General features: G+C 40.0%; 1 protein-coding gene and 1 long non-coding RNA gene across 4 annotated transcripts in view; one reads left to right on the top strand and one right to left on the bottom strand.

Annotated features, from left to right (window-relative positions):
* Positions 1-21,260, bottom strand: part of LOC107225981 (leucine-rich repeats and immunoglobulin-like domains protein 1) — a 61,613-nt gene extending 40,353 nt beyond the window's left edge. For both annotated transcript variants that reach the window (XM_046739444.1, XM_046739443.1), the window contains exon 1: positions 21,068-21,260. The gene's annotated coding sequence lies outside the window, so the exon portion shown is untranslated. The remainder of the gene's footprint in view (positions 1-21,067) is intronic.
* The window catches only part of LOC124294443, a 51,975-nt gene that overhangs the window by 26,905 nt on the left and 523 nt on the right, over positions 1-24,547 (top strand). The window contains exons 3-4 of one of the 2 annotated variants that reach the window (XR_006904305.1): positions 7,827-8,003; positions 9,023-9,246. This is a non-coding gene — a long non-coding RNA (uncharacterized LOC124294443). Of the gene's footprint in view, positions 1-7,826; positions 8,004-8,990; positions 9,247-24,547 lie in introns of both variants that reach the window. The other variant, XR_006904306.1, reaches the window with a different exon arrangement.

The following is a 24,547-nucleotide window of genomic DNA, read 5'->3' as shown; positions in this document are numbered from 1 at the left end:
GTAATTTTCATTTTTTACCTAGAACTATATTCTTCGATTGTGGTAAAAAAAATGAAAATTACTAAAAATTTTCTCTCATTTCACATTATTCTGACAGCTATCGATATTGCGACGAATTGACAGGCGTTACGGAATTAAATAAACAGGATCCTGAGCTTATGGAGTGAATTGAAAAACGAGAAAAATGTTGTTACCGGGAAATGCGTGCTTAAAGTTTAAAGTCTGAAACAAGACTGTTTTTCGCAATAATACCGGCAACTTTATTCATTTTGTGACACGTGAAAGCTTTTACACGTCTTTTATCTACGACGACTACTAGATCACAACGAGCGGTAAAACGGGTGATTTCACCCTTTGTAACAATATTATGCTGCATATTTCACGGTGAATAGTTTCTTTTATGATCGACGTGTGTAACATTTTCTGACTCGCATACGCGGCCCGATTTTCAAAGAATATGAACGCTGAACGACGAAGCATGTGTCAGTCAGTGATCGATGTCTTCCTACCTGTAACATTATAACAAAGAATTTCCGTGTTTTATTGTTATATAGTACATGCGGTAGAATTTAATGGCGAAAAGATTCTTTTTGCTTCATTATATTTGACAATTTTCGATGATCGAGGACAATCAGAATCGTGAAAATTTCGTTCACCCTCAGCTGTACATTTCAACAGATACGGTTTTTCAATCGCGGGAATACCCAACGGTCATTCAACAAATTTTTCTTCTCATTATTTCTTCTTCCTTAGCTCTCTTACGCGAAAGCTACATCGATATATATACTGAGATATATAGGTATGTGGAGAGCCTCGTTCAGGGTTGGAAAAAGGAGGCGTAAGCAGCGTCTCGCAGTTTTTCCGTGATTTCCCACGAGTAAAATGGACGAAAATGTCGATATTTCTTTGTTGCTTTTTGCCGTTTACGCCAAAGAGGAGTGCTTCTTTATGTATTCTGCATACATATATATATATATATACATGTGTGTATATATATATATGATATATATATGAGAAAAAGAATACAAGTCCGTAAGGTGTAGACATAAAAATAAATCAAAAATATAAAAATAATTGGTAACGACCTCTAAATTATTCTCCTAACTCCTCCAAGTTTTATAAACAACTTTTTTAAAATATTTGTCACAAATTTTCCGAGTAACACCTTAAAAGAGAAGTTGAGTCGATTACGATTCGCGTACAAAGTGCGTAACTTAATGAATTTCATAGCGCGAATGAAGAAGCCACGATATCGAAAAGATTCACGTATAAGCGGGGTGAATTTAGATACTGTAAGGCCTGCGGTTAAATTATAGAAATGCAATTCTTATCCGTCTCGGACAGAGTGAAATGTGACACAGGAATGGAGCATGTCATTCCGCGGTGTGAGAAACACCCGAGGGAAAAGGTAAAGGTCTATGTATATGTATAAAGTAAAGTTTATTGGGTAGTAAAAACACGGCGAATCTTCTTTCCTACCGTCCGGATACGGCTGGGAACGTAAAACGAAAAAAAAAAAAAACAGGAGAAAAAAAGAAAAGAAAAAAAGATCCGCCAAAAGAATTTCTTTTTACTCCTCTTCTTTAATGTAGAGCAGACTGAATACCGGATTCCAGAAATACGTGAAATAAAGGTGGGCGTATCAAACTGAGGAACGAGATAAATTGAAGAAAATTAAAGAGGATGAAAAGCTTGTTGATGGTACATATTTGCAACGGAAACTGCGTTCAGGTGTTCTTGCGGTTCCTGTTTTATTACATCTACATTCAAGGTGTGACACTTTCACTGTCGACACTCTTTTAAAAGTCAAAACAAACGCGATTTTAATCATATAAAAGCCGTTCCGTTTTTTTCGCCCATTTTATCGTGAAATTAGATCTCCAACTTTTTTCTTGCGCCTAAGGTCAACATCAAAATTGCCTTGGCACAACAGCCGCGTGATTTTTGATCCGTGAGCCACGGAATCGCGGTAAAATCCGTGTTTCTCCAGGGCCAGTAAGCCGCCTGTCTTCTTGATTAATGAACGGTGAGACAGCGTGTGAAAAAAAAATATCCGCGAATTTTGACAACGTATAGCGTGAGAAAAACTTGGCAAATTATCCTACGTGGGGAAAAGTTTTTTCTCTCCGAAAACGATGCTCAATTTTGTAACCGAGTGACTGAGCAAGATGACGGACGAAAAACCGATCGGCTGATCGTTTCGGATGAAATGCGCTGACGCAAGAACACGAAAAGCTTCTCGTAAGCAGCCGTGCTTCGATTTTATAGATTTAGTTTGTAATTCTATGACGGAAGAGAATTTAACAACAGTAATATAGCCGGCATTTTAAGTAGAAAATTTTTCACCCCCAGATGGCGCAATTAATCACGAGTTTTATATATTTCTGAGTGATATCCCAAGTTGTCAAATTTTTAGCTAAAAAAGTAAATCATCGAAACTTTGTGAGAGAAAAAAATTAGCGCGTCATATTACTCCACTCTTTTTGTTGACTCGAACACAAAGCGCGATTTAATTAGTTAAAGTGACGTAGTACTCTCACCCTTACCGACGGAAAATGGTGAGTTTGCCCGGTCGGTAAAAGTAGAACCGCTACATGACCTTAATGCGCAACTGAGGTGTCCGGCAGTTTTAGTTTCTCTGATTTCTCAGTCGCGAAACGCGTTATTTGCCCCGAAAATTCCATTCAACGTACGCGGAAATCAAAGAGAAAAGCATTTGGAAGTCGAACGCCTGCAGGATTCGACCCTCGTTTACTCGACGCCTGTAATTTCCACCTCGTGTGTTTACGCGGCTTTTATCAATAGACCGAAACGACCGGGCAAAGGGAGGCGCGTCGCCAAATCGTCCTTGTGACGCCGACGTTGCTTTTGACCCGACGCCGAGCGTCGAAGTGTTTGTTGCAGGTGGCAACAATTTGCCGAAGGGATAGTTACCCTTCCTTTTTCCGGGCTTGAAGTGGACTTGAAATTCAGGGCAGTCGCTTTTTGCGCTATGAATTTTTCAGCCCCTGTAGACGGAGCGGTTCGAATTTTTACCAGTGTTTCTTCTTTTTTCATACCCGGTATCATATTTTCCTCCAGCTTTTGATCACCCCTTTGCACTTCGATATTCAACGTTCGTTTTCCTCGCGGATATAATGCGAGGAACTGCAGGGCTGGCTGAATTTATGGGTCAAAAAGCACGGCTCGAGGCTTGTGCAAGAAAATTACCAAGCTGTTTTCATCGTCAAACCCGCCGACCTTTTGCCTGTCAATATTTTTGCAATTCCTCTTCACCAACGCGAGCTGCCTCCGATATTCGACGTTCTGATGAATTATATATCAACACGTGTATACGTATGATCTGCGTCGGAGCTTAAAATCTGCATTTCCCTTCGTTCGATATATCAATGCATAGTCACAGGGTGGTTCAAAATTTAATACTACATGCGATACATCATTTCTGTATAAATATATATGAGTTCGGTTTTGGAAAAACTCGCCTTACTTTTCTGTCAAAACTAATTGAACTCAAAAAATTAATAAAAGTTGCTACTGTTCGACACATTCGTACACTGAGAAAAATATCATTCGTTGTAGTAACTAGAAAAATTCAGTAAAACAGGTATCGTTAAAAAAAAAACTGTTTGAATATTGTTGGGATTGCGAAAAATTGCGGACATTGATTATTGAGTACACCGTGTTGTGGGTATACAACAATTTCTCTGGAGTTTGATAAACGTAATTGAAATTTTTTAATCACTTTGATTGCCGGTGCAATAGCAAGGTCCTAAATAAATATGCGACTCATTGCCGTATCAAACCATCTTGATATTCTACTAGCAAAGCCAACAGGGAAGGGGGGGAGGATGAATTCGAGGGTTGAAAGTAATATTGCGCGGAAGCCGCAAGCTCTCGTATTAAAAATTGATACTTCACTCGTGAAACAGATTTTCAGCCGAAAGATGGGAGTAGAAAAAATTACAGTGAAACCAGACGGCATCAAGTTATATTATTAACCTCGAGGATCGGAGGTTCGGAGTTTTTTCTTCGTTCTCTTCTTCAATTCAGTTGTGAGTAATACGAAATAAAGAAATTTTAATAGTTGGTGTGTCGAAATTCATTACACTTTTCGTCAAATTCATCACAAGATAGACGGTTAATAAGAAATTCAATATCAAATTGATGATTGTTGTTTCTGTGTAATTTCGTGAAATACAAGTACTTAAATTGTAAAAAAAAGCTCAAGCATATCAATGATTTATTCCGAATTGTTTCAGAGTGAGAATTCGATGAATCCTGAATACGCGACTCCCCGGTAATAAAATAAGCGATAAAGTATCGATTCTTGACTCGTCGGGAATCTCCTTGAGGCCATTTTGCAAATCACTGTGAATCCTGAACGGAAGTTGCGGCTGATCCGAGCCGCGCGTACGAGGAAAATCTCTAAATTTATATACACGGTGACATTCGCCATTTCTCGCCTCCCTTCTCAGTATCCAGAATGAGGGCAAAACCTAGTTCAGCGTAACATATCTCGCTGCACTTTACCGCGACATGTTATTACCCGCACGTAACTCGGCTCTCAGCGACAGCTCCTGCGGCAGGTTATGTAATAAATCAGGCCAACATGCATCGCGTTTTCCTATTCCTCAATTATAATCGAGTTGTAATATCGGGTAACATGTTGCTCTGTAAAAAAAAGGTGAAAAAATATATCCAGTCAAAGTAGGGGTGAGTTAAAAACATTCGAGATAGATAGATGACTGCATTTTCGGTTACAGGGATTTTTGAACTTCGGAAACTCTGATCTGAAGTCATTTTTGAGCTGCGTACATATGAGGACATAATCCGATGCAGGATTTTTTGCTCTGCACGATGATCAAGTCAATTTTCAACCCATCGATGGCAGTTTTCAAGGGAAACGCAAAAAACGTCAAAATTTGCTGTTTTCTCGAAACATCCATATCCCGAAAATTTTTAATTTCAACCTGTTTTGATTGGAGAATCCGGGCTCTGCGATGCGAAGAATTTACATTTTACATTGAGGCGTATGAAAAAGTAGCCGCGTGAAGCGGAATATTTATTCTCTCATCGAGCCGGTTCGCGTAGTTTGATGACGTAGGTTTTCGCAACGTGTCCGTTCATTGGCCATACTCTAATAATTATTGATGAACTGACGGGCGGCGACGCGCTGCATCTGCAAACCGACGATTGGCAATAAACCCGCGCGTCGAACCGCGACGAAAATCGCGGACAAAAGGCGCGGGCGCCGATGAACGTCAAATTGCGAACTAAATTCGGCAATTTTGCGAATTAATCGAGACTCGTGGGAAGGATGAAGCAATTAATAATCCCAGCGAGAACGACGATTGACGATGAAAATCGATATTATACTTTTGCGATAGTAAATTTCTACCAAAAAATTCGTGACCGCCCGAACTTGTCGCCTGTAATTTTATCACTCAACTGGTGCAATCCCAATTTATCGTCACCCAGAGATCGCGGGACTCGAGGGATGGATTTCCATTCAATCCGACATACCTTTAAAATTATAACACCCGCAATGCCCGGCAGGTTATTTCCAACATGGATACTTTGCGGGAAATTTCATACCTTTGTCACGCGGCTATCGATATATTCGAATATTGTAAACGCCCTGATTATTCCGTGCGGTTATTGGTCCCGTATTTCCGGTCGTATCGATCGTCCAGAAACAGCGAGACTCGCGTTTTCACCGTTCCGAAATTTTCCCAAATTTTCCGTTCACTCTTCGATTTTTTTTCTTAAACATCATTTTCTCGACGCAGACGGATAAAATTGTTCTTTTTATTTTATCGCGAAATCGAATCGAACGGTTCTCTTGATCTTCCTTTCAATTAAACTCTGTGTAAAATTTCAGTCAGAAAAGAAAGGCCTGCACGCAGCTAATCATTCTATCAAGCGATTATTCGAACTGTAGATTTTCCACTTTCACGCAGGCCTCAATTCAGATTTTTTAAGACGTGCAAATTTTTTGACGTCGAACTGCACGAGTGCTGTTTCTGAGTACGCCGGGCTGCTATAACTAATTTCCTCGTGTCTAACGCGTCGCTGTCTCTCAATTACAAACCCTTAGCCTTAGTCGAGTTCCTCCCCCAAGTTCATCCCTTTCCCTTGTCTATCAGCAGAGCTATTCACACGGTTCGTATTACAGACTCGACTTCCCGGTGTAGCGGCTAAAATAGGTCTCAATCTTCTCTACGTGGTATGAAATTATTTAAAATTGGATTCCTTGAAATTTTTGTTTAATTTATACTGACACGGGGCTAATTAGCTTTGAATATTTATTAATCGTACCGACAAATGATTCATAACTCAACCGGAACATTATAATTAATTAGTTTTTGACTCACGGAGTACATTCGTTTGTTCCGTATTTTAATTTACAATTTTAATGGACTTCCTGTTCTGAAATGATTAATGTTTGAAATGTTTTGTTTTGCGTTACGAGACCATTAAAATAATTGACGATATTTTTTTAACAAATTATGTAATTGTAATTCTAGAATATAAATCAGCGGTAATACAGATCAATGTTTCGATGTCAGGTATTTACAACGATTAGAAATTCGAGCTCAAAATTTAAAAAGCAGCTGACGTCAGTTTCGTAAATTCGATGTCTAATCACGCGTGTCAACAAAAACAGTTTGTAAAAAGTGAAGTAATAATTCTGTACAACGAATAGACGCGACGACGGCCTGAAAGGAAGGAATAAATTCGTGTAGTAGAAATGAAAGTAACAAACCGTTGGTTAAAATATGGTCTGAAACGTTGCTTCGAATAAACTCTGACTACTGCTGAATATCCATAGATAATTTTTTTTAATTTCCCCAACAATTGAACGCAGCTATCAATAACTATTTAAACGACAGCTAACAGGAGTTTGCGTTTATCGAAGTTTTGTCAAACTAGATAAAATGTAAAACACCATAGACGAAGGACTGGATGTACGCGAATTTATTCGTCAACTTATCGAACGTCGATGTTTCCAATCGAATATTTATAACATCTAAAAGCAGGCTACAGGCATACACACACTCGAGCGAATTGACGAGGCATGAATTATTGAAGAAAATTTGAAAACGCCTCGGCTTAAATCGAGGCGCGAGTTATCGCGAAAAGTTTTCACCTTCAGTTTTGAGCAAGAGCGCCGGAGCTTTATATCGTTATAACGAAGTACAATATCAAGGCGCGTATTATACGTAAAACGTTCCCGAAGAACCGTTAAAATTTAAGTATACACACATATATATATATGTATATATGTATATATATATGCGGTACAAATACTAAAGTTTCGGAGCTGGCTAGAAAAATAAGTTTGGCAAATATTTAAGCGACTTCAGATTAACTTGAAATATTCTTTCTCAACCCGTTTACGCAGGGGGAATGCTGTGCATGCAAAGTCTGTCAGACAGACATCGGCAGGTGCTTGAATTCAATTTTAAACGTGAAAGAAGTTATAAGGATGCAGAGTGCATTCGATGCAAGCACGCGTGACTCGCTTCGCATTTCTGATCGCCATCTCACGATGAGAAAACGCCCTGTTGAATAAAAGTTTATTGATTAAATTTTCAAAGTTATGAAAAAAACAAAAAAATAAATAAATAAATAAATAAATAAACAAAAATAAAAAATGAATGAAAATTGCGTACATGATTTTTTTAGAAACGTTTTTTTCTTCGAATTTCATCACCCTGATCACAAATTGTAACAGACTTAACCATGTATGGTAGATGGAATATGCTTGCTAATAGTGACAATTATTGCGGTAAAACGTGTCAATTTTTTTGTTTTTTGTCCAGTCAGACGGCTCATCCAGAAATCCGAAACGAGAAGTGTGAGAAGAAGAAAAGCCACGCCACCATGCGACTGCAGGGACACAGTTGTAAGCCCAAGGGAAATTTGATTGTACAGTCAGCGCAAGTGTGATCTCAGAGAGGATAGAGAGGAAATTGTGGTACTTGCGTAGATATAGAGAAGTAAGAATAAGATGATCTTTTATCATTTGCGACTGCACTTGGTGGGTAGAGAGAAGTCGATACCACCGAATTCGAGACGTAAACGGTGACGAATTCGTCAGGATTAACGTTTTTTCGTTCTGACGGTTGCCGATATTTCAAAAACTTGAAATACTTCCGGACTCACAAATTGCAATTATCGACTCTGTCCCGATTATTGACTTTTTTGGTTGTATCTGTTTCATCCTCAGTTGTAAAGTTACCAAAGAATAAATTTCCAGTGTCTAACGCTCCGAGCAATTGGTTTTAATCATTGATAAATTCACAATTCATGATTTTGAAAGAAAAAAGGGTCTATAATTGGGTCGAAACGTGTCGATAACTGGTACATTTATCTTACGTGGAAGATTTCCCACGTTCGAGGCGGGAAAATCAAGGTCGTACGAAACCCTGAGCAAGTAAAATTGTGCCAGATAAAATATGTCTAGAGGATGGAAAATTTTAGAAGCCAATGCGGAAGTTGCTGCAGGACTGTTATTTACCGCCATTGTGGTACGGAAAACAGAGAGCTCTTTGTTTTTAAGCTCATTCGAGCGAAGATTGTTTGTTTCGTTAGTTTCATTCCGTTCTGTTTAGTCGCAAGCTCGGCAGTTAATGTTGAATGTATGATATATACGTGTTGCCACAAATTAAATTGTATAAATTTGTAATAACTTTAACGTAGACTGAATTTCTGTTGGAAAAATTTTACGTCGATTATCTGCAAGTGTTATAGATATCCGAAAATCAATTGAACATGAATGAAGATGACTTAGCAATTTTTCCAAGTCCAAAATTGAAGGTTAAATTTATCAGCAATCATAAAATCCGAAAATATGTTAGTTCGAGTGTTTTTTTTTTTTTTTTCAATAAGATGATAATTATTATTTGGATCGAATCCACGAGTGAATAAGAGTTTGCTTATTTTCTTTGTCAAATAAATTCAACCTAGTTTCATTTCATCTACAGAATAGTCAACCACCAATTCATTGGGTTTACAGTGTGATGGATATCAAAACTGGGACAAACTTGTTGTAATTAAGGAAAGTGTGTAAGGCGAGCTTGCGAGCTGTCAGGTTGGCGAAACTCAGCAGAGAGTGAAAATGGGGTGGCTGCCAGCCAATGAATAATTACACTGCAGAATTTATCCTGATTCAAGTGTTTTCCACAGACTGAAAAAGAGATTGATTCAACAATGAGAAAATCACTTTGTGATACTACCGAGGTGAGTGCAATTTACGTTGACTTTTTTTCGCTCTCATTTTGCGGAAAATCAAAAAAACGAAATGATAAAACTGAACCACCTTGGATAAGATTTTATTTAACTCTGTGACGGATTTCTTAACATTCCGTCAGCGAAAAATTCAACGCTTGTGCTGATGCGGTATAAAAATTTTTGGCGAGTCAAATATCGTCTACGGAATATTAAAGGGAATGATATTTTCCGTGTGGGAAATACGAGGATTCCATGATTCCGTTATTCCGAAATTTCAGGAAGAAAATATTTTCGCACCACACATAACAAACTAGATAGGTGCAATTTACGGCCCTTCATTTTTAAATTTATTCCGCGTTTTCAGAGAAATTTCTCCCCTCCCTGCATGTATTATCGAATAGACGTTTGATTTTCGTTTTAGACGGCATCTTCAGGAATACGAATACCTGAAGATAGAAATCGAGTAAATTCGATTCGAAAAAAAAAAAACTAGGAGTAAACCTGCGGTGATGAATGGTGTTAAAATTAGTTGGTGGTGAAAAATCGCTTAATACTTTGAGATTGCATCGAACGACATCTGTATAATAATTATATAGAGATATTTCGGTAATTATTTAATCGGTAAGAATATTCGCGACATCTTCCACTCGAATCGCTAAAAAGGAACTGAAACGATTGTTGTGTATGAAAAATGAAAGCAAAGCAACGCAAGAATGAAATTAATTTGCTTAGCAAAATGAAAAGTCGGACGAATTTCATTCGAGAAAAATGAGGGAGAAAATAAAAAATAAAAAGGAAAACAAGCATTCCAGCAGCGCGAGTTTTTTATTTTTTTTATTTTTTAATCCTCAAAGTTCTGCGGAAGGCGTGACAGGAAATACTCAACGAGAGATCCTGCGAGTTGAACGGGTGGCTGCTGCACGCGTCAGGATATCCGACAAAGCTTCGGAGACGTGACGTGAATAGAATCGCTTAACCGTCGATTCATAGATCATGAATTCCGGGTATATTAGTGATAGAAAAGCGGACGGCAGATTTTTGAATCAGGGACGAACTTGAGCGGAATGATTGCGGATTATTCGAGTGACGAAATTGAAAAGAAATTCTAAAGGTCGAGAATTGCGGGATTTTATTCAGCCGAGAAAAAGCGAAAACTGACGTAGACGTAATTAAGTCACGTCAAGTTCGTCATTCGGGTTGTTGTGTATTCGAAAAACGTTGTTTCTTGTTTTTACTGCTGAAAACGTGTTCCGTGTACGTATTCATATGATTTTTTTTTTTTGTTAATATTCCCAAAGCGGAAACTCCCCCCGTTACTTCGCCTCCTTTGTTCGTTTATGTTTTCTCATTACATTCCCTCTTCCTCGCAGGTTAATTTTTCATCTCTCTCACTCTATCTCCATCGCCACCTTTATTTTGTATCCTCTTTTCCAGACAAGGAAAAAAGTAAATTCACCGTTTTTTATCAACCGAATACCGGATTAATATCTCCTCAGCTTCTTACCTGCTACGTATGAAAAAAGAGACGAAATGAAAAAGTAATGAAAATAAGAATTTAAACGTCGTGCTAACAAAGGCATTGTTTCTGAGATTCCTAATTCTCTAAATTGGTCCTTTTCATTCCGCGTAACCGTCAACGGTTTGTATTAACCACGAGAACAACGCGAGCAGCCTGCTGCGAAATCATGAGACAAAGCCACCGCGAGCACAGTAAATACGCTTGATGCCTCCTTTATCGCAAACAGGTTATTAAAACTTGCGTGTATAAATTTATATTCTTGGAACAGAGCCACTTTTATATGACGTGGACGGGAATTCTCAAGATTGCCAGAATCTGCTTCAATCGCGTAAAGAGCAATGCAATTATGATTCGCGGATGTGACTGCGAGTCAGTTGAATTGGAATCATTTTCAAATTAAAATTTTTTATCCATGAACAATGTTATCGAAATAATAAATCGTAAGAAAGAATGTAAATGCATCGTTTCTAACCGTAAATGTCAACTATCTCGCACGTTTGTACTATGTATGAAAAATGGTTTAACATGTTATAAATGAATTAACTTGAAAGAACCTGAGCAAAGAATTTATACCAAACACTATCGATACATACTCAATGCAGTTAATGCAACAAGAAAAAATGCCGTTCTTTGTTCTGATGAAAATTGCATTGTTGATTGAAAATAACTGATAATAATATAAATATTAATACGTCGTTTCGAACCATACTTGAAATGTAATTTCAAAACAACGAATTCACGGAATTTAATTTTCGAAAAGAACTCTTAAACTTTTACACCCCGCTGAATTTGACGTTAACCGTTCGATGCGGCGGTGCGAGACGGTTGGTTCCGGTGCGTTTAACCTAATTAAAGCAGAAATGGGTGAAGAGGACGAGCAAAAAAGTTACCCCTTGTGTATATATATACAGCTCGATAAAAGCGTCCCCATTCCGTCAGAGGGTTCGTTCACTTGGCAGCTGAGACGATAGAAATAACCCTGTATCGAGGGTTAAGCCGGGAGGACGAAATCGAACGGAGCTCTCATGTCTCACCGCAATTTATCCAAGTGAGCGTCACTCCCATAAATTTTTGCCCCGTATAATGTGGAAGCGACGAATTTCATGGCCTTCGTATTTTCATCAAATTACCTTATTACACCCTACAACCTTTTCCCTGAATCGTTGACACTATCTCCTAGTCGAAACTGCACGCACGAATTTCACCGAAATTTCACTAAGGTTGACAAAGAATTACATTTTACCCCATGGCGTGCCGTGGCTACCTGCCTGCGAAACGAGGAACCGAACAAAGCACCCGGTCCGTTCATTTCGCGAACGCAACCACCCCTCCGGGTGAAATAAATTCCCCTCTGAATTCGTCACTTTGTTTCACTCGACACGCGACGAGGGGTTGGTTAGCCGTTGATCGACTCAACTCGGGTTACCGAGGAATAGTATGAATGAAGGAAATAGCGGGTCGATTTTACAGCTCGTAAAGATCAATTTTCCCAAAGTTCACCGGAGGTAGAAAAATTTTCGAGCCCCAAAATGATACACCGTGCAAGGGTTTCAAAGAGCCCGATGCCGTGATGAAAAACCATGACGAAACAAAACTCCGCAGGATCGGGTCAGAGAGGGTGAGGAAATAGGATATTTTTTACAATTGTTCCAAAAACTGAATCCAAATCCAATCCAAGACCTATAAATTGACAATATCGATCTTATCTCTTACTGCAAATGAACGCGGCTCACGATAATATCGGCCAGAATTTTTGAGGGTACGGAGGCGGATAACTGGCATCAATTCCCCGAGGGAGCTAGAGCCCTACAAGGTTTCCCGATTGGAATAAAACCGAGTTACGAGGGGGCCGGCATTCGGAGCCTACTGTGCAGATCGCGTGCCCGCTCCCGCTGTACTTGGGGGAATAACGGAGGCCATCTCCGAGACATTAGGAGGCATAAAACACCCCCGGTGCACTCCCAACGGTTTACTGGAACGCCCGGGACTGAAGAAGCGAGTGAATGACCACCTGTTTCATTCCCGGCGAAACGAGGCCATCAGGACTGCTCGACGTGCGTCAAAACCGTGTTGTATAAGAAGGTCGGACCGAACGTTGGACGGAATTTTTCCGAGTAAACGTCCCAGTATGTCGGGTTGCCTACCACTGAGGGTGGCAAATATCGGTAAAACAGATACCTTACTATTACCCAAGTCAAATCATGTAATCAGGGAATGCTTCTGCGTGGGTCATAAAAAACGGAACAACAGCTTACTGGCAAAATCCACACAACCTGGCTGCACGGGCAGTTCCAGCAAACTTGCAAGGACTTTAAACGCGCTGTCAGCCGATAACTCGGTAGGTCTGTCTTATCGATATTTGCATCCCTTAGTGGCGGGCAACTCAATGTACAGAAGGTGAAGTTTCAGGCATACGGGGAATACTTGCAAATTGCAGGTTTGTTAATTCCAGCGAATTCCCAGCTCGACATTCTGGACTGTCCAACTCCGCGTCAAAGTTAATCCTGCGGATCACTCATGGTACGACGTAACTAAACTCGGTTTAACTATATAACTATAAATTGATACTGTGCCGAGGAACGGAAAACATCGCGCTGCTTTCCAGTCGGTGAAAGAACTTCTCGTTTGTCTCGTTAGAGATGCGAAAAACTCCGAGTAAAAAGCCATTTCAGCGAGTGCTTGCACCGCTGTCGAGCTTTTTTATACTAGGTCGGAGTGATGCAACGAATGTTGCAAAAACGTGCGTTCTCCACCTCTCTTCTGGACATATCGACTGTCGGACGAAACCGTCAGCTCGGTTTTTACTCGTCCATTTTTTCGTTGAAAAGTTACGGTGTGCACTTCGAATGGAAGTGCAAATCCATGGAAGTGCGGTACGTGATCCTTGGGCTGCACTCGATGATCGTGATACATCGTGGTCCGGGAATCAGCTCACGTTTGCCGTCGCACCGCTGTTACCATTTTTGGTATTTCTGGACAAAGTTTACAGACGAAACGGTTCTTGACGACGTCGACGTGGGACTTGAGTCGGCCTTGTCGTGCCTCAGACTTTTCCTGAATCCTCTGCATCTTCGGGCGGAAACGGGACGACTAAGGAGACACTTGCGGGCTACCGAGTCTTGTCGGGGAGTAGAATGGACTCGGTGAGACTCTCGCGATCTCTTCAAGTGAGGTAGGTGAGGTGATCCTTGGTACGATGTCTGTTCACCTAATTACCGGGCTCCGGTGATGGACACTTGACGGACATTTTTCTACTCTCAACTTCACCTTCCTTTGTCGAAGGTATTCTCGAACCTGCCACGACACCAAGAAATTTGGTAAATGTCAATCTGCAGATCAACATTTCCAAAGTTCCAGTTGTGTTCTTAACACCTTTCTAACATGGCTAAAGACCTTCTTTGAACTGATGATCTATAACTTGAATGAAAGAAGGATTTTTGATCACTGTTCATCGGTATTCCAAATGTTGACGATGATCAATTCAGGATTGAAATTGTTGGACAGGACAAACCCCTTCGGTCAGGGAAACTTACGGAGCCAACCAAGTGTCAGAGATGTTTATCTACGTCAGAAGGAAGCAGTAGCAGCGGCAGCACCCAAGTCCTGGGAAAATATTTATCAATCTACCCAAAGCTCCAGCTGCTTAATACATAGCCACGTATATATGTACCTATTGAATCCATGTGCCGTGATATAGAGTTAGCCAGTATAGTTAGACGTATGTAAGTGGTTCGAGACTTGAGCTACGCATTACATAGTCATGGTTTTAGTTATTTCGCTTCTTCCATCTTCTTCCGGTACAAAATATGTTGTGCGCACGTTACCCCAATTAAAATAAAAATCTATTGTACTTAATCGTGAAACGTCTCATTCGAATTACCACCAAACGCCTTAAACCCAACAGGACCCAATTCGTGGAATTAAGTTACGCCATCAAGCCGAGGGCTGAATTCGCAATTTCCAATTACCGAAATCACGCAGCCAACTGTTCACGTCACGTTTCTCCCATTCGCGTGCTGCCCACGCCGAATATGCGTAAACGGTATTACAATATAACAACAGACGCACACGCGCCAGATCAAAATCAAATCTGTTCTCACAATGATCTCATTATCTAGGTTAATTCGAATTCGCAAGCATTAATTACAACGACGATTGTTCGGCTGTATGTTCGGTGACACGGCAAAATTTTTATATTTATACCAGTCAATATACAGTGGAATTGAAAAGCGTTCGATGCAGATGAGATTAAGACTCGTACCTTTGTATAGATCGTACATTTTCCTAATTGATCAGAAACGATTTTAAGTAATTATTGCTGGTTGAATGTGACACATTTAAACTGGATAATACTTTTAAAAACAAAGTGAGAAGTTGACGTTCAAAATTTCACAGGTTAGTTCATCCTAACGATTACTTTATGATCTATTACTCTTATTGCCAGACCTGCTCCCCCAATCTCTCAACAACTCTGATATATAAACGGTGGAATTTCACGAGGAAACGATTATTTTTGGCCGTACAACGAAACCTTTCGTAACTTTTCGCGTACGAAATCATGGAGGAATGAAAATACAACGTTGGCAAGGCCAGAACTCGATATCCAACTTGAATCTGTTGAACTACGAGACAATTGGGGTTGGGAATTGTGGTTAACATGAAAAGCTCGGTTGAAGCGCGGGGATCGGAGAAAAGGGGGCCAGTCTTAAATCGTGGAAACTAGTTCAACGTCCTGGGATTTCAAGTGGGCCGCGAGATTGCTGCGGGGAATCCATAGGGTGGCTCAAAGCGTCGCTTCTTCTCCTTTATCAGAATTTAAAATACAGTGTTTCGAGTACACGAACATGGCAGAATTGTTCCCGTTGGCGGGTATAACCGCTATGCTAATGCAACGCGCGAAACGGCTTAAGGAAAAGTGGCTCGCTTTGCATAATATTCCTAGTAACATTCTTTCAGCCGTTTCCGTTATACGGCACAAACCGCGAAAGGGTAGCCTGCCTTTCCACCCCCAAGAACTTCCGGGCGAACTCCTCCTCGGTCCCAGAAAACCGGCGATCAACTGCACGGGAGATTTTTTCATTCGCACGATGAGGAACTCTTTTTCGTTTCTTGGTTTTTCTTTTTTATTTTTATTTTTTTTCCTTTATTTCTCTTCTTTTCATTCACTTTCCCTGAAATTTTCCTTGTTTTATCCGTCGCACGTTTTATATTTTCTCATTCTCTGGAACCCCGTTCGTAGAAATTTATAAGACGAGGGATTGTTCAACGTTTAATTATTTACTTGTTTGTTTTCTTATTTACGAGGGTGTTTTATCACCGAGGCTGACCATGACGACCGTTCTTCCTGCGAGCCGATGGCTAGCAACGATGTTGAATAAAAAAAAAAGAAAAACGTGACACGCGAATTCTCCGCGGGTAATATTATTTACACATAACTGCGGTTTTCTGTTCCACAAATATATAATTCATACCTCGAATAAAATGCAAATACGGCAGTTTTTTTAGCAAGAATTAACCGTCGCTTATTTGCATGTGAGAACTGGAGCGAATTTATAATTTCGCTGTGTTATTTTTGGTAAGATTATAAATACACCTCATTTTGTTAATACTACGAACATTGGTTGAAAAACGAAAAAAAAAAGAAAGAAAGAAAAAGAAAAAAAAGAAACAACAACGACATCGTGTAACGTAATTATGAAAATCAGAAATGAGCGCACGAAATGCTTTACCGAATAAGTAAACAGACGGGAGTTCGGGTTAAAAAAAACAGATTCTCTTTGGTGGGGAAAATTGGAAAGAATACCGAGGCGTGCAATATATGAAAGAGACCCGAAGTACCGTGGAGGTAATACGATGAGCAGAAAATTGAAAATCTTTTCGCGAAGGTGAAATTTAGTTGGAAATTTTTGCAGCTGCTTGACCGGACGGAATTAGATTTTCTCCCGTTGACCGTGTACTGAAATTCCCTGCTGAACAATTCCGGTCGATGCAAGAGGCGCAATTCTTTAACAACTTGAAGGCAGATCTGGTCCACCGAGTTCTAGAACTTCTTATTCCTGGACGACCAATTCCCAGTTGCAACGGCGCAGTTAATGGCTCGATAAATTTCATTTATCCTTTTCCCTTTGTTCCTGCCGTCCAGCACGGTACGTAAAACCGTAATTGCGAAGCATCGGACCGACGGCGCGAGGAATCGAAAAGCCCGTTGCAGTTTGCTAAATTACAATTTGATAAAAGAAAGCGGGAGGTAGCTTTTCTTCTTTAAATACGCTGGTCGCAACAAGTGAGGTTCCGAAGGGCGCAACAGGATCTTGCTGGGAACGGTTTCGGACTGTAGGATGAAGATCCTTCGTTTTCAGATGCTTGGAGAACCAGAACCGCGAAAAAAGTGATCGCGGTTCGTCATTCCTTCGAAATAAAACAACGGAAAGTAAATTTTTGGTTATGGAAAAACGATCGACGATTTTTTAGTCAACTTTAACCAATTTGATAATTTTTCTTGCCATCTCATGTATTTCTTTCTACTTTTCTTCGAAGATGCGGACCTTATAAAGCCTTTCACCCAACTTTAAATCCTAACATTTTCTCCCCGAGTCCGAAAAGAAGGCAGAAGACTTTTGGTCATCTATCATTCAGGGAAGGAAAGTCTGGATCTGCCTAAAGCCAAATTACTTGTAAGTTCGTTGTATTTCCGGAGGTGAAACGGGCGGGACGAACTTTAAGGATTGTTTGGGTAAATTATTCAGAAGAGTGTTTGATTATTTTCAATTCAGCTCCGTGGCTCGAAAACGCCGTCAAAGTTTTCCAGACTTGAAAGTTTCCCCAGTCGCGGACTAATTACTATGCGGAAAATCTTTTCCTATCAACAAAATGGCACTGCCATTGTTATTAGCGATACCGAATAGCTCTGAACGTTTTTGTACGGGCGGGGCGTGCAACAATCGTAATTCAATCCAAGACCCGGGAATATTGCTAATTACTCTATACAAATTTAATCTACGAACTGGTCAACCCGATATTTGTGATCGTTACTATTTACCCGAGCGAATTTCAACGCGAACGCAGAGAATAACGCTGTCGAGTTTTAATTAAACCACTAAATTTTACTGTCAAATTACAAACATTATACACAATGCCAAATAGCCAAATGATTTACAAATTTCAGACACATTCTGGGATACAAATTGATTACGAAAAAGTGATAATAAAATGATGTAGAAGAGTTTCCAGTAACTGAAACAAATTTCAGACGACAAATTTGGGTAAAAACGTTTCCAGATTGTTTTTAATAAGATGAAATTCAATGCAGTGTGTCTAATAAGCAGAACTTGCGATTCTTGTCTACTTGTCTGCCGTAAAAGAGAATACACAACAATTTCAAAAGTTTTACAATTCCCAATCCATATTATTATATTGTCAACAATTTTCCAGTCGATAGAATATTTTCACAAAGGATCTGATAACGATTTTACAGCGATTAATTATTTATCGAAATTACGATACGACAGTGATGAGATGGCACTTTTCTTCTGATAAAAAAAAATTTGACATCATCCGAGGGGTTTCGATTCATTGCATAATTTTATGTTCGCCAAAGTTTCGACCATCGGAAGTTTTTAACCGATAAAAAATTAAATTTTCAAACTTATCCCGTCACCCGATTTTCTATCCCTACGATGAAAAAGTTTCTCTGAAATTCCCCTTTGATTTCGATCACTCCCGGCGTATATTTTGGCTGGCAGCTAAGCTGCGACGTCTATAAACAATCCGGAAGGGAAAAATTGACCTGCTCGAATTACGCGCAGAGTTACGCGGAGAAACGGACTGGGCATTTATAATTGCGGATATCGCATCGCGTTGCAATTTTGATTTCAACATCTGGAACACGCGGAGCGACGATTATCTGACGGTCAATTACCCGGCCTGAACGGAGACACGAAGGCCGATAAACTGGGAGCGGTCAATTTGGGATTGATTCAAGTTTCGCAAAGATATGATCACCGCTTTCGCCGCCTCGTTAAACGTCGTTTACGACGTTTAAATTGGCGCTGAATTGATCAACTTGTTTCATTGATGGAAACGGAACGATGTTGGAAACTCTCAACCAAGCGATATTCGCCGGTCTTAAAGTTGCAATTTTGTTGCAAGTATGATAACGCAGCTGCGATGCATGCGTGTAAAGTCACTTGTATAAACCGATTGGCATGAAGAAATAATAGCTAGAGTTTAATTCGAGATGATGCACAGCGTGCATGAATGCCAACAAGATTATATTCCGAATTCGCAACTGTTGAATTTCATTAAATGCTGTACTAAAAATGAATATTATCTAGTATCGATAAGGCGTATTTTGCATTCCAGAAATCGTTGCATGTTTAAATAAATGGAGCCACAGTTAAGATCTTTGAATTTCATCTAGGATTTTTTAACAAAAAATGTTTATTTTTCCCGAGGAAATTTCTCATCATTTTATTTTTCTGCAATTACAGCAGACCTTAGAGCTCTTAAAATGTAACTGAGAGTTGAAATGGAACAGAAAGAAATATTTTTCCTTTATTGATGAAGCACGTCAAGCTTTTATATCCTTCAGCGAGAAACTTTCAGGTAGATATTACAGTTTTCTAGTTATGGTATAATTCCGAAGTTGAAATGATGTTTATACCTATAATATATACATTGCGTTGCGCTGTCATGTACATCTATGTGTATGTATAAAAGTATACAATATACCTGCATCCGCACCGTGGACAAGCATTGTTGGATGGAGCGTTAGTAACTTGAGTTGCACAGTGGAACAATTTGAACTTGCGAGTTGCTGCAACGGAGAGAGAAACGGACACGCAATTATATCGTCGGCAAAGTCCCGTGAAAATTAATTGAGACAGGTAATGAAAGGCCGTGCGATTAACTTTGTTCTCCGCGGTACAGAGTCGCGGTGCCAACTTGTCGGTAGAAAAAAAAAAATTAACTTGTATTTTCGAAATGTTCCGTTCGAGTTGTTCCGTACGATTCATGCTGTGTCGCGATACAAGCCTGAGCTTTTATTTTTGTACGCAAACATGTATCACTTGTAAACAAAGAGAATTTTCAATTTTTCCCAAGAACTGAATAAACAGTGCAGGTAAAACTTTGAACGAGATTATCAACCGATTTTCCTTCACTCGAACAAAGACGCTTATACGTGAGAATTTTAACAGGCTTTTAACGGTTGTTTTCGCTCCGGTCCAATCCTCGATTAATTTTTTTATTTTTTTTATCACATTTATCCGATGAGAAAGAAAAAATCGGAACACGTATCTACTTCGCAGTAAATAAAGTATACATTTCTACACGTAAACAAATAAATTCCAAGGGGATAAAGGGCCAGAGAAGTGTAAAGAAAAAAAGCCGCCGAGCTTGAAAGTTTTGCTTGTGAATTATGTGAGGTGGTTTCCAATATCGATCACACCTTCGACGTAACGTTAGAGAGGTTTCATCTATCGGATTTAAAGTTTCTCGGATAGGGATATAAAACTTTTCCACGCATTTCGCGACGGTGACGAAACAGACCGGTTCCCGGGATCTCGGCATTGTCTTGGTTCGAGAATATTTCATCCGGTTACCATACCGGGAGGTGAACTCGAGAGGATTTTGCTAATTCCAAAAGTACGGTGAACAAGAGTGGCGAAGACTCGAGAACTTGACTTAAATCAACTTGAGTCGAATAATCGAGTCTTCGTCGGTCTTGAACTTTCGCATTATTCGTATAATTTTTGACACTAAATTTCTTGCTCAGAATTTATCGCGCTAAATGCAGCGAGATTGTAAACCGTTCGTTAAATGCTTACGCAGAGAGCGCTGTCCGATCATCCGATCGGTCTGCAATTAAGCTGCGTGTAATGGAACCTAAGAAGCAACGAGCTTTTCTCTTCAAGCTTTATCTTGCTCGGTCAGTTTGGACGGGCTTCAACGACTTGGAAAAGAAATTCTTATAAGTTTTAGTTACGGTAAGAGACAGGTACAACCAAGATGAGGAAGAAGATACACCGCCAAGAAATTAAAGGCAAGGGCAGCGGGACAGCTGCTGGGGGTAAAAGACGGTGCCACTTGTTACGCGTCTGACGGCGCGGCGCGATTTTTGCTCAAACGATAAGTTGTTGAAAAACGGCCCTCGAAGAAAAAACCAAAATTGAGGATAACGAAGAACGAGGAAAAATTCCAACGAACGATTCAGCCAGACGATGAAGAAGTTTGGGTAAAGACGGAAGAGCTGGGATGGTAAAAGTGCGAGAACCGAGGGTGTGGGTGATAAAAAGTTGAGAGTAAACTCACCTTTTCTCGCGTACTAATCACTCGAGCGCGTGGAAAAAATGGAACATCGCGCGTAGAGGGAGAAAAAAACGTCGGGGTGTTACGCACAGCTTTGAGGATCGTCGAGTTAGCGCCGGAGTTAAGGGTGAGGAGCGATCGACTGCGAGCCACGACCTCGTGCTCCCGAGGACTCCTCTCGCGTCTGTGAAAGGGAGACGACGTCGTCGGCGAAGAGGAGGAAGCTAGCCTCGGTCTGCGCGAGCGCTCGCCCTTCCGAAAGAGCGGCCATCCCTCTCTCGCTAGGGTGAGACGAGCTTCGGGTAGGTGGATGGAACGCGGTTCGCGGCGGCAACTGGGTCAATACCGAAACCACCCCCCTGCCACCCTCGAGCACTGCTGGGTGAACCTGCAGGTTCACCCCTCGCTACCTGAGCTCGAGCCTGCGGGTTTTGCGCCTCCGCCTGACCCCCGGACGATTATTAACACACCTGGTCTTCCGGGCGTTCGGCCGGATAGATGCGAAGTGCGAAAGGATCCTCGAAGCGGACCGACTTCCCGCGGGAACCGCGTTTCGACGTCGTACAATTGATGGTGGGAAATCTCGGGTGGGGTGGAAATTCCGAATTTGAAAAGCTCCGGTAACTATGGATTCGGAATTTTTTCATGGAGAAACTTGCAGTTAGGAAATCAAACCTTTGACGGAACATCGAAGCTTCGAAGGGTGCGGAACCTGATGCTCCAAGTTGCAAAAGTTCAAAGTTCCGAAAAGGCGAAAGTGAAAAAATTTCAAAACCTGAAACATCAAAATTCCGAGAGATCAAAGATTTTCAGTTCCGGGAATTTCTGGCTTGGAGAAATTTTACCACTTTGATCTTTCTTTTTTTTTGTATTTTCGATATTTTTACGTTCGGAATCTCGGTCATTCTGATTATCGGTTTTTCTCATTTTTTCTACCCGCTCGTTGAGTAAACTACGCGGTGCGAGTAGATTTTAACTTTCGAAATTTCATTCTATCGAAACTTTATTTTTCGGAATTTTGCTCTACCGAAACTTTACTTCTCGAAACTTTGCTCAATCGTGACTTGAATTTTCGGAATCACGCATTTTCTAACCATTCGAAATTTTGCTGTTCCGTAAAGGTTTGATTTCTTTGCTTCAAGTTTCGCCACAAAATAATTCGGAATTAGGCGCTTTCGGAACTTTTCAAATGCGGAACTTCAATCCTGCACCAGAAATATTTCATTCGTTATGTACGCTACATGACATCCTGGTAAAACGGATGTAGGAGAGATTGTCAGTTTGATATAATTTTACAGGACAAAGGAATTTGCATTTCGCATTCAACAAAGTTCAAATTTCGTTGAACTAAAAAGTTGGGTCGAATTGAGTTACACCACTTGCATTCTCGACCACTCATATATATGTATAAACTTTGTGCTGTAATAATTTAAACATTGTTTGTATTGTAGTGAATGTGTAGAACAACTGCGACTGTTTAACTGAATTACAGCTGTGAATTATGTTATAATGAATAGCTCTTCGTTTTACTACGTTATTACAATCCTTGAAATAAAATAGAGCACGAATTATCGCAATAAAATATAACAACCACGCATCTCAGATCTTCTGTTTACAGCTACAAAACTCATTTTCATTTTGTCACCGGAAGTACATTTTTCAGTTGTCGCGAAGAACGAACATATTCAAAGACTGTACGGCAAGCAAAACTATATCTATATCTATTTTTCTTCGTGTACCGTAAATCATTGCGCAACACACTGTTTGCATAACTTTATTTGAACTGTAAAATAATCGTCTTGGATGAATTTCTCTCATATGTTATCTCGTAGAGACAATATGAATAGAGTTTTTTTACTTTCATCTTCATCTAGATAAATTTGCTGTTCGTCATTCATCTTCATATTCGTTCACGGTAGAAAAACAAAATATACTGCTTATACCTATACTGAAACATATACAGCCGAAGTAGCTGATGCAAAAAAAAAAAAAAAAATGAAACTCGGATGGAATTTTGTAAAAATAAATTCGTACATGGAGAATAATCTTATTTTCATCTAAATAATGGTCATTGTCATCTATAATATGGCGCAGCATGGGCTCATTTGGAATTGAAATTTTTATTCTAACGCAAATAAGCTCTGAAAAGTGCATTTTCTATTCCTTAATGTTGCTGAAAAAATATTACGAGGATATATTTGTTAAAATTTAGTTACCTTTGACAGATTAAAAACGACTAGCGGAAAAGTTGAATTTAAGGGTATATCATAAGATATGAACAGATGAAAATCACCCACCTGTGAAGTGTTGTTTGAAAAAGGTGACTTAGGAAAACAAACGAGCTTGAAAAAGAGGGAATGTTTATTTTACGGAGCCAGATTTTTTTCATGCTCCTGTTACACACCTCACTTTATCCAAATTCAAGTTTCTTGCGCAGCACTAAAAAATACCAAGTATTACAATTCGCTGGAAGTATTCTCAGCTCCTCTAACGTAAGTCACTTGATTCATTTACGCCGCTGTCTAAGACTCCGAGGTTATTATCAAACCATCCACTTTTCACGGAGGCAGATGCAGGACTTCGGCCCAGCATTCTGCAATCCCGGAGCAGTCGGTATACCTTACATCCGCCCTGCTGGGCCATCAAGAATTCACTCTCTGGAGCTGCCCTGCATCGTAGAAGCTTTAGCTGAGCGAAGTCAAGTCGCGATTTTCTAGGAGTTTGCAAGCTGTGGAGAGCAAAGCAACTACTACGTACGCCGAGATGAATAAGCTGTACTTTGTCGGCTGAATACACGTTTGTTTCCGGTTTGTAACGCGACCATGGCACTGCTTGCGCGTATAAACTGGACACATGAGAAACGGGCGAACCTGATGTGATGATTAATTGATGGGACAGTGTGAGCTTGCACCGATGATGATGATACGGGTCTCAGTTACGACGTAGTTGATCCCAGAAAGGCCTGCCTCATCCCAGAAGGTGCTGGGAGTTGTATAAAAATTTAAGAGATAAAAAACTATTATTTGTCAAAATAGTTCATCGGTTGATCGGTAAATAAATTATCCCTGCTTTGGTTCAACTCGCGAATCATCGCATGCTGTAGAAAATAAAAATTTGAAGGATGAAAATTCTTTCTGGCAACGATATTTCGACTGTCATGAATATATTTTCCACAACGTATGAATGAATGAAAAAATTGTATTTTTATTTCTCGTCGATGCAACCATCAATGAAACTAAGAGAGCTGGAATTTTTCCGAGCCTAGGCCAACACCATTGATTCTTTCTGCACCGTTGAAAAATAAATCACTTTCATAATAATATTAAAACGTGACTGGATATCTGCGTTTCACATTTGTCGGAGTTAAATCATACTCGTCAGTTTAAGCTGAATATACGCGAGAGACCGCGATGATAAATGTGTTAAGGAAAACTGAGGGAGAAATAATTTTCGGGTTAAAACAATACACAATTGATTTCTGGT

The sequence above is a fragment of the Neodiprion lecontei genome, chromosome 5 (genome assembly GCF_021901455.1).
Source record: "Neodiprion lecontei isolate iyNeoLeco1 chromosome 5, iyNeoLeco1.1, whole genome shotgun sequence".
Taxonomy (NCBI): Eukaryota; Metazoa; Arthropoda; class Insecta; order Hymenoptera; family Diprionidae; genus Neodiprion; species Neodiprion lecontei.
The sequence above is the reverse complement of the archived record's forward strand: the minus strand, read 5'-3'. Positions and strand labels throughout refer to the sequence as shown.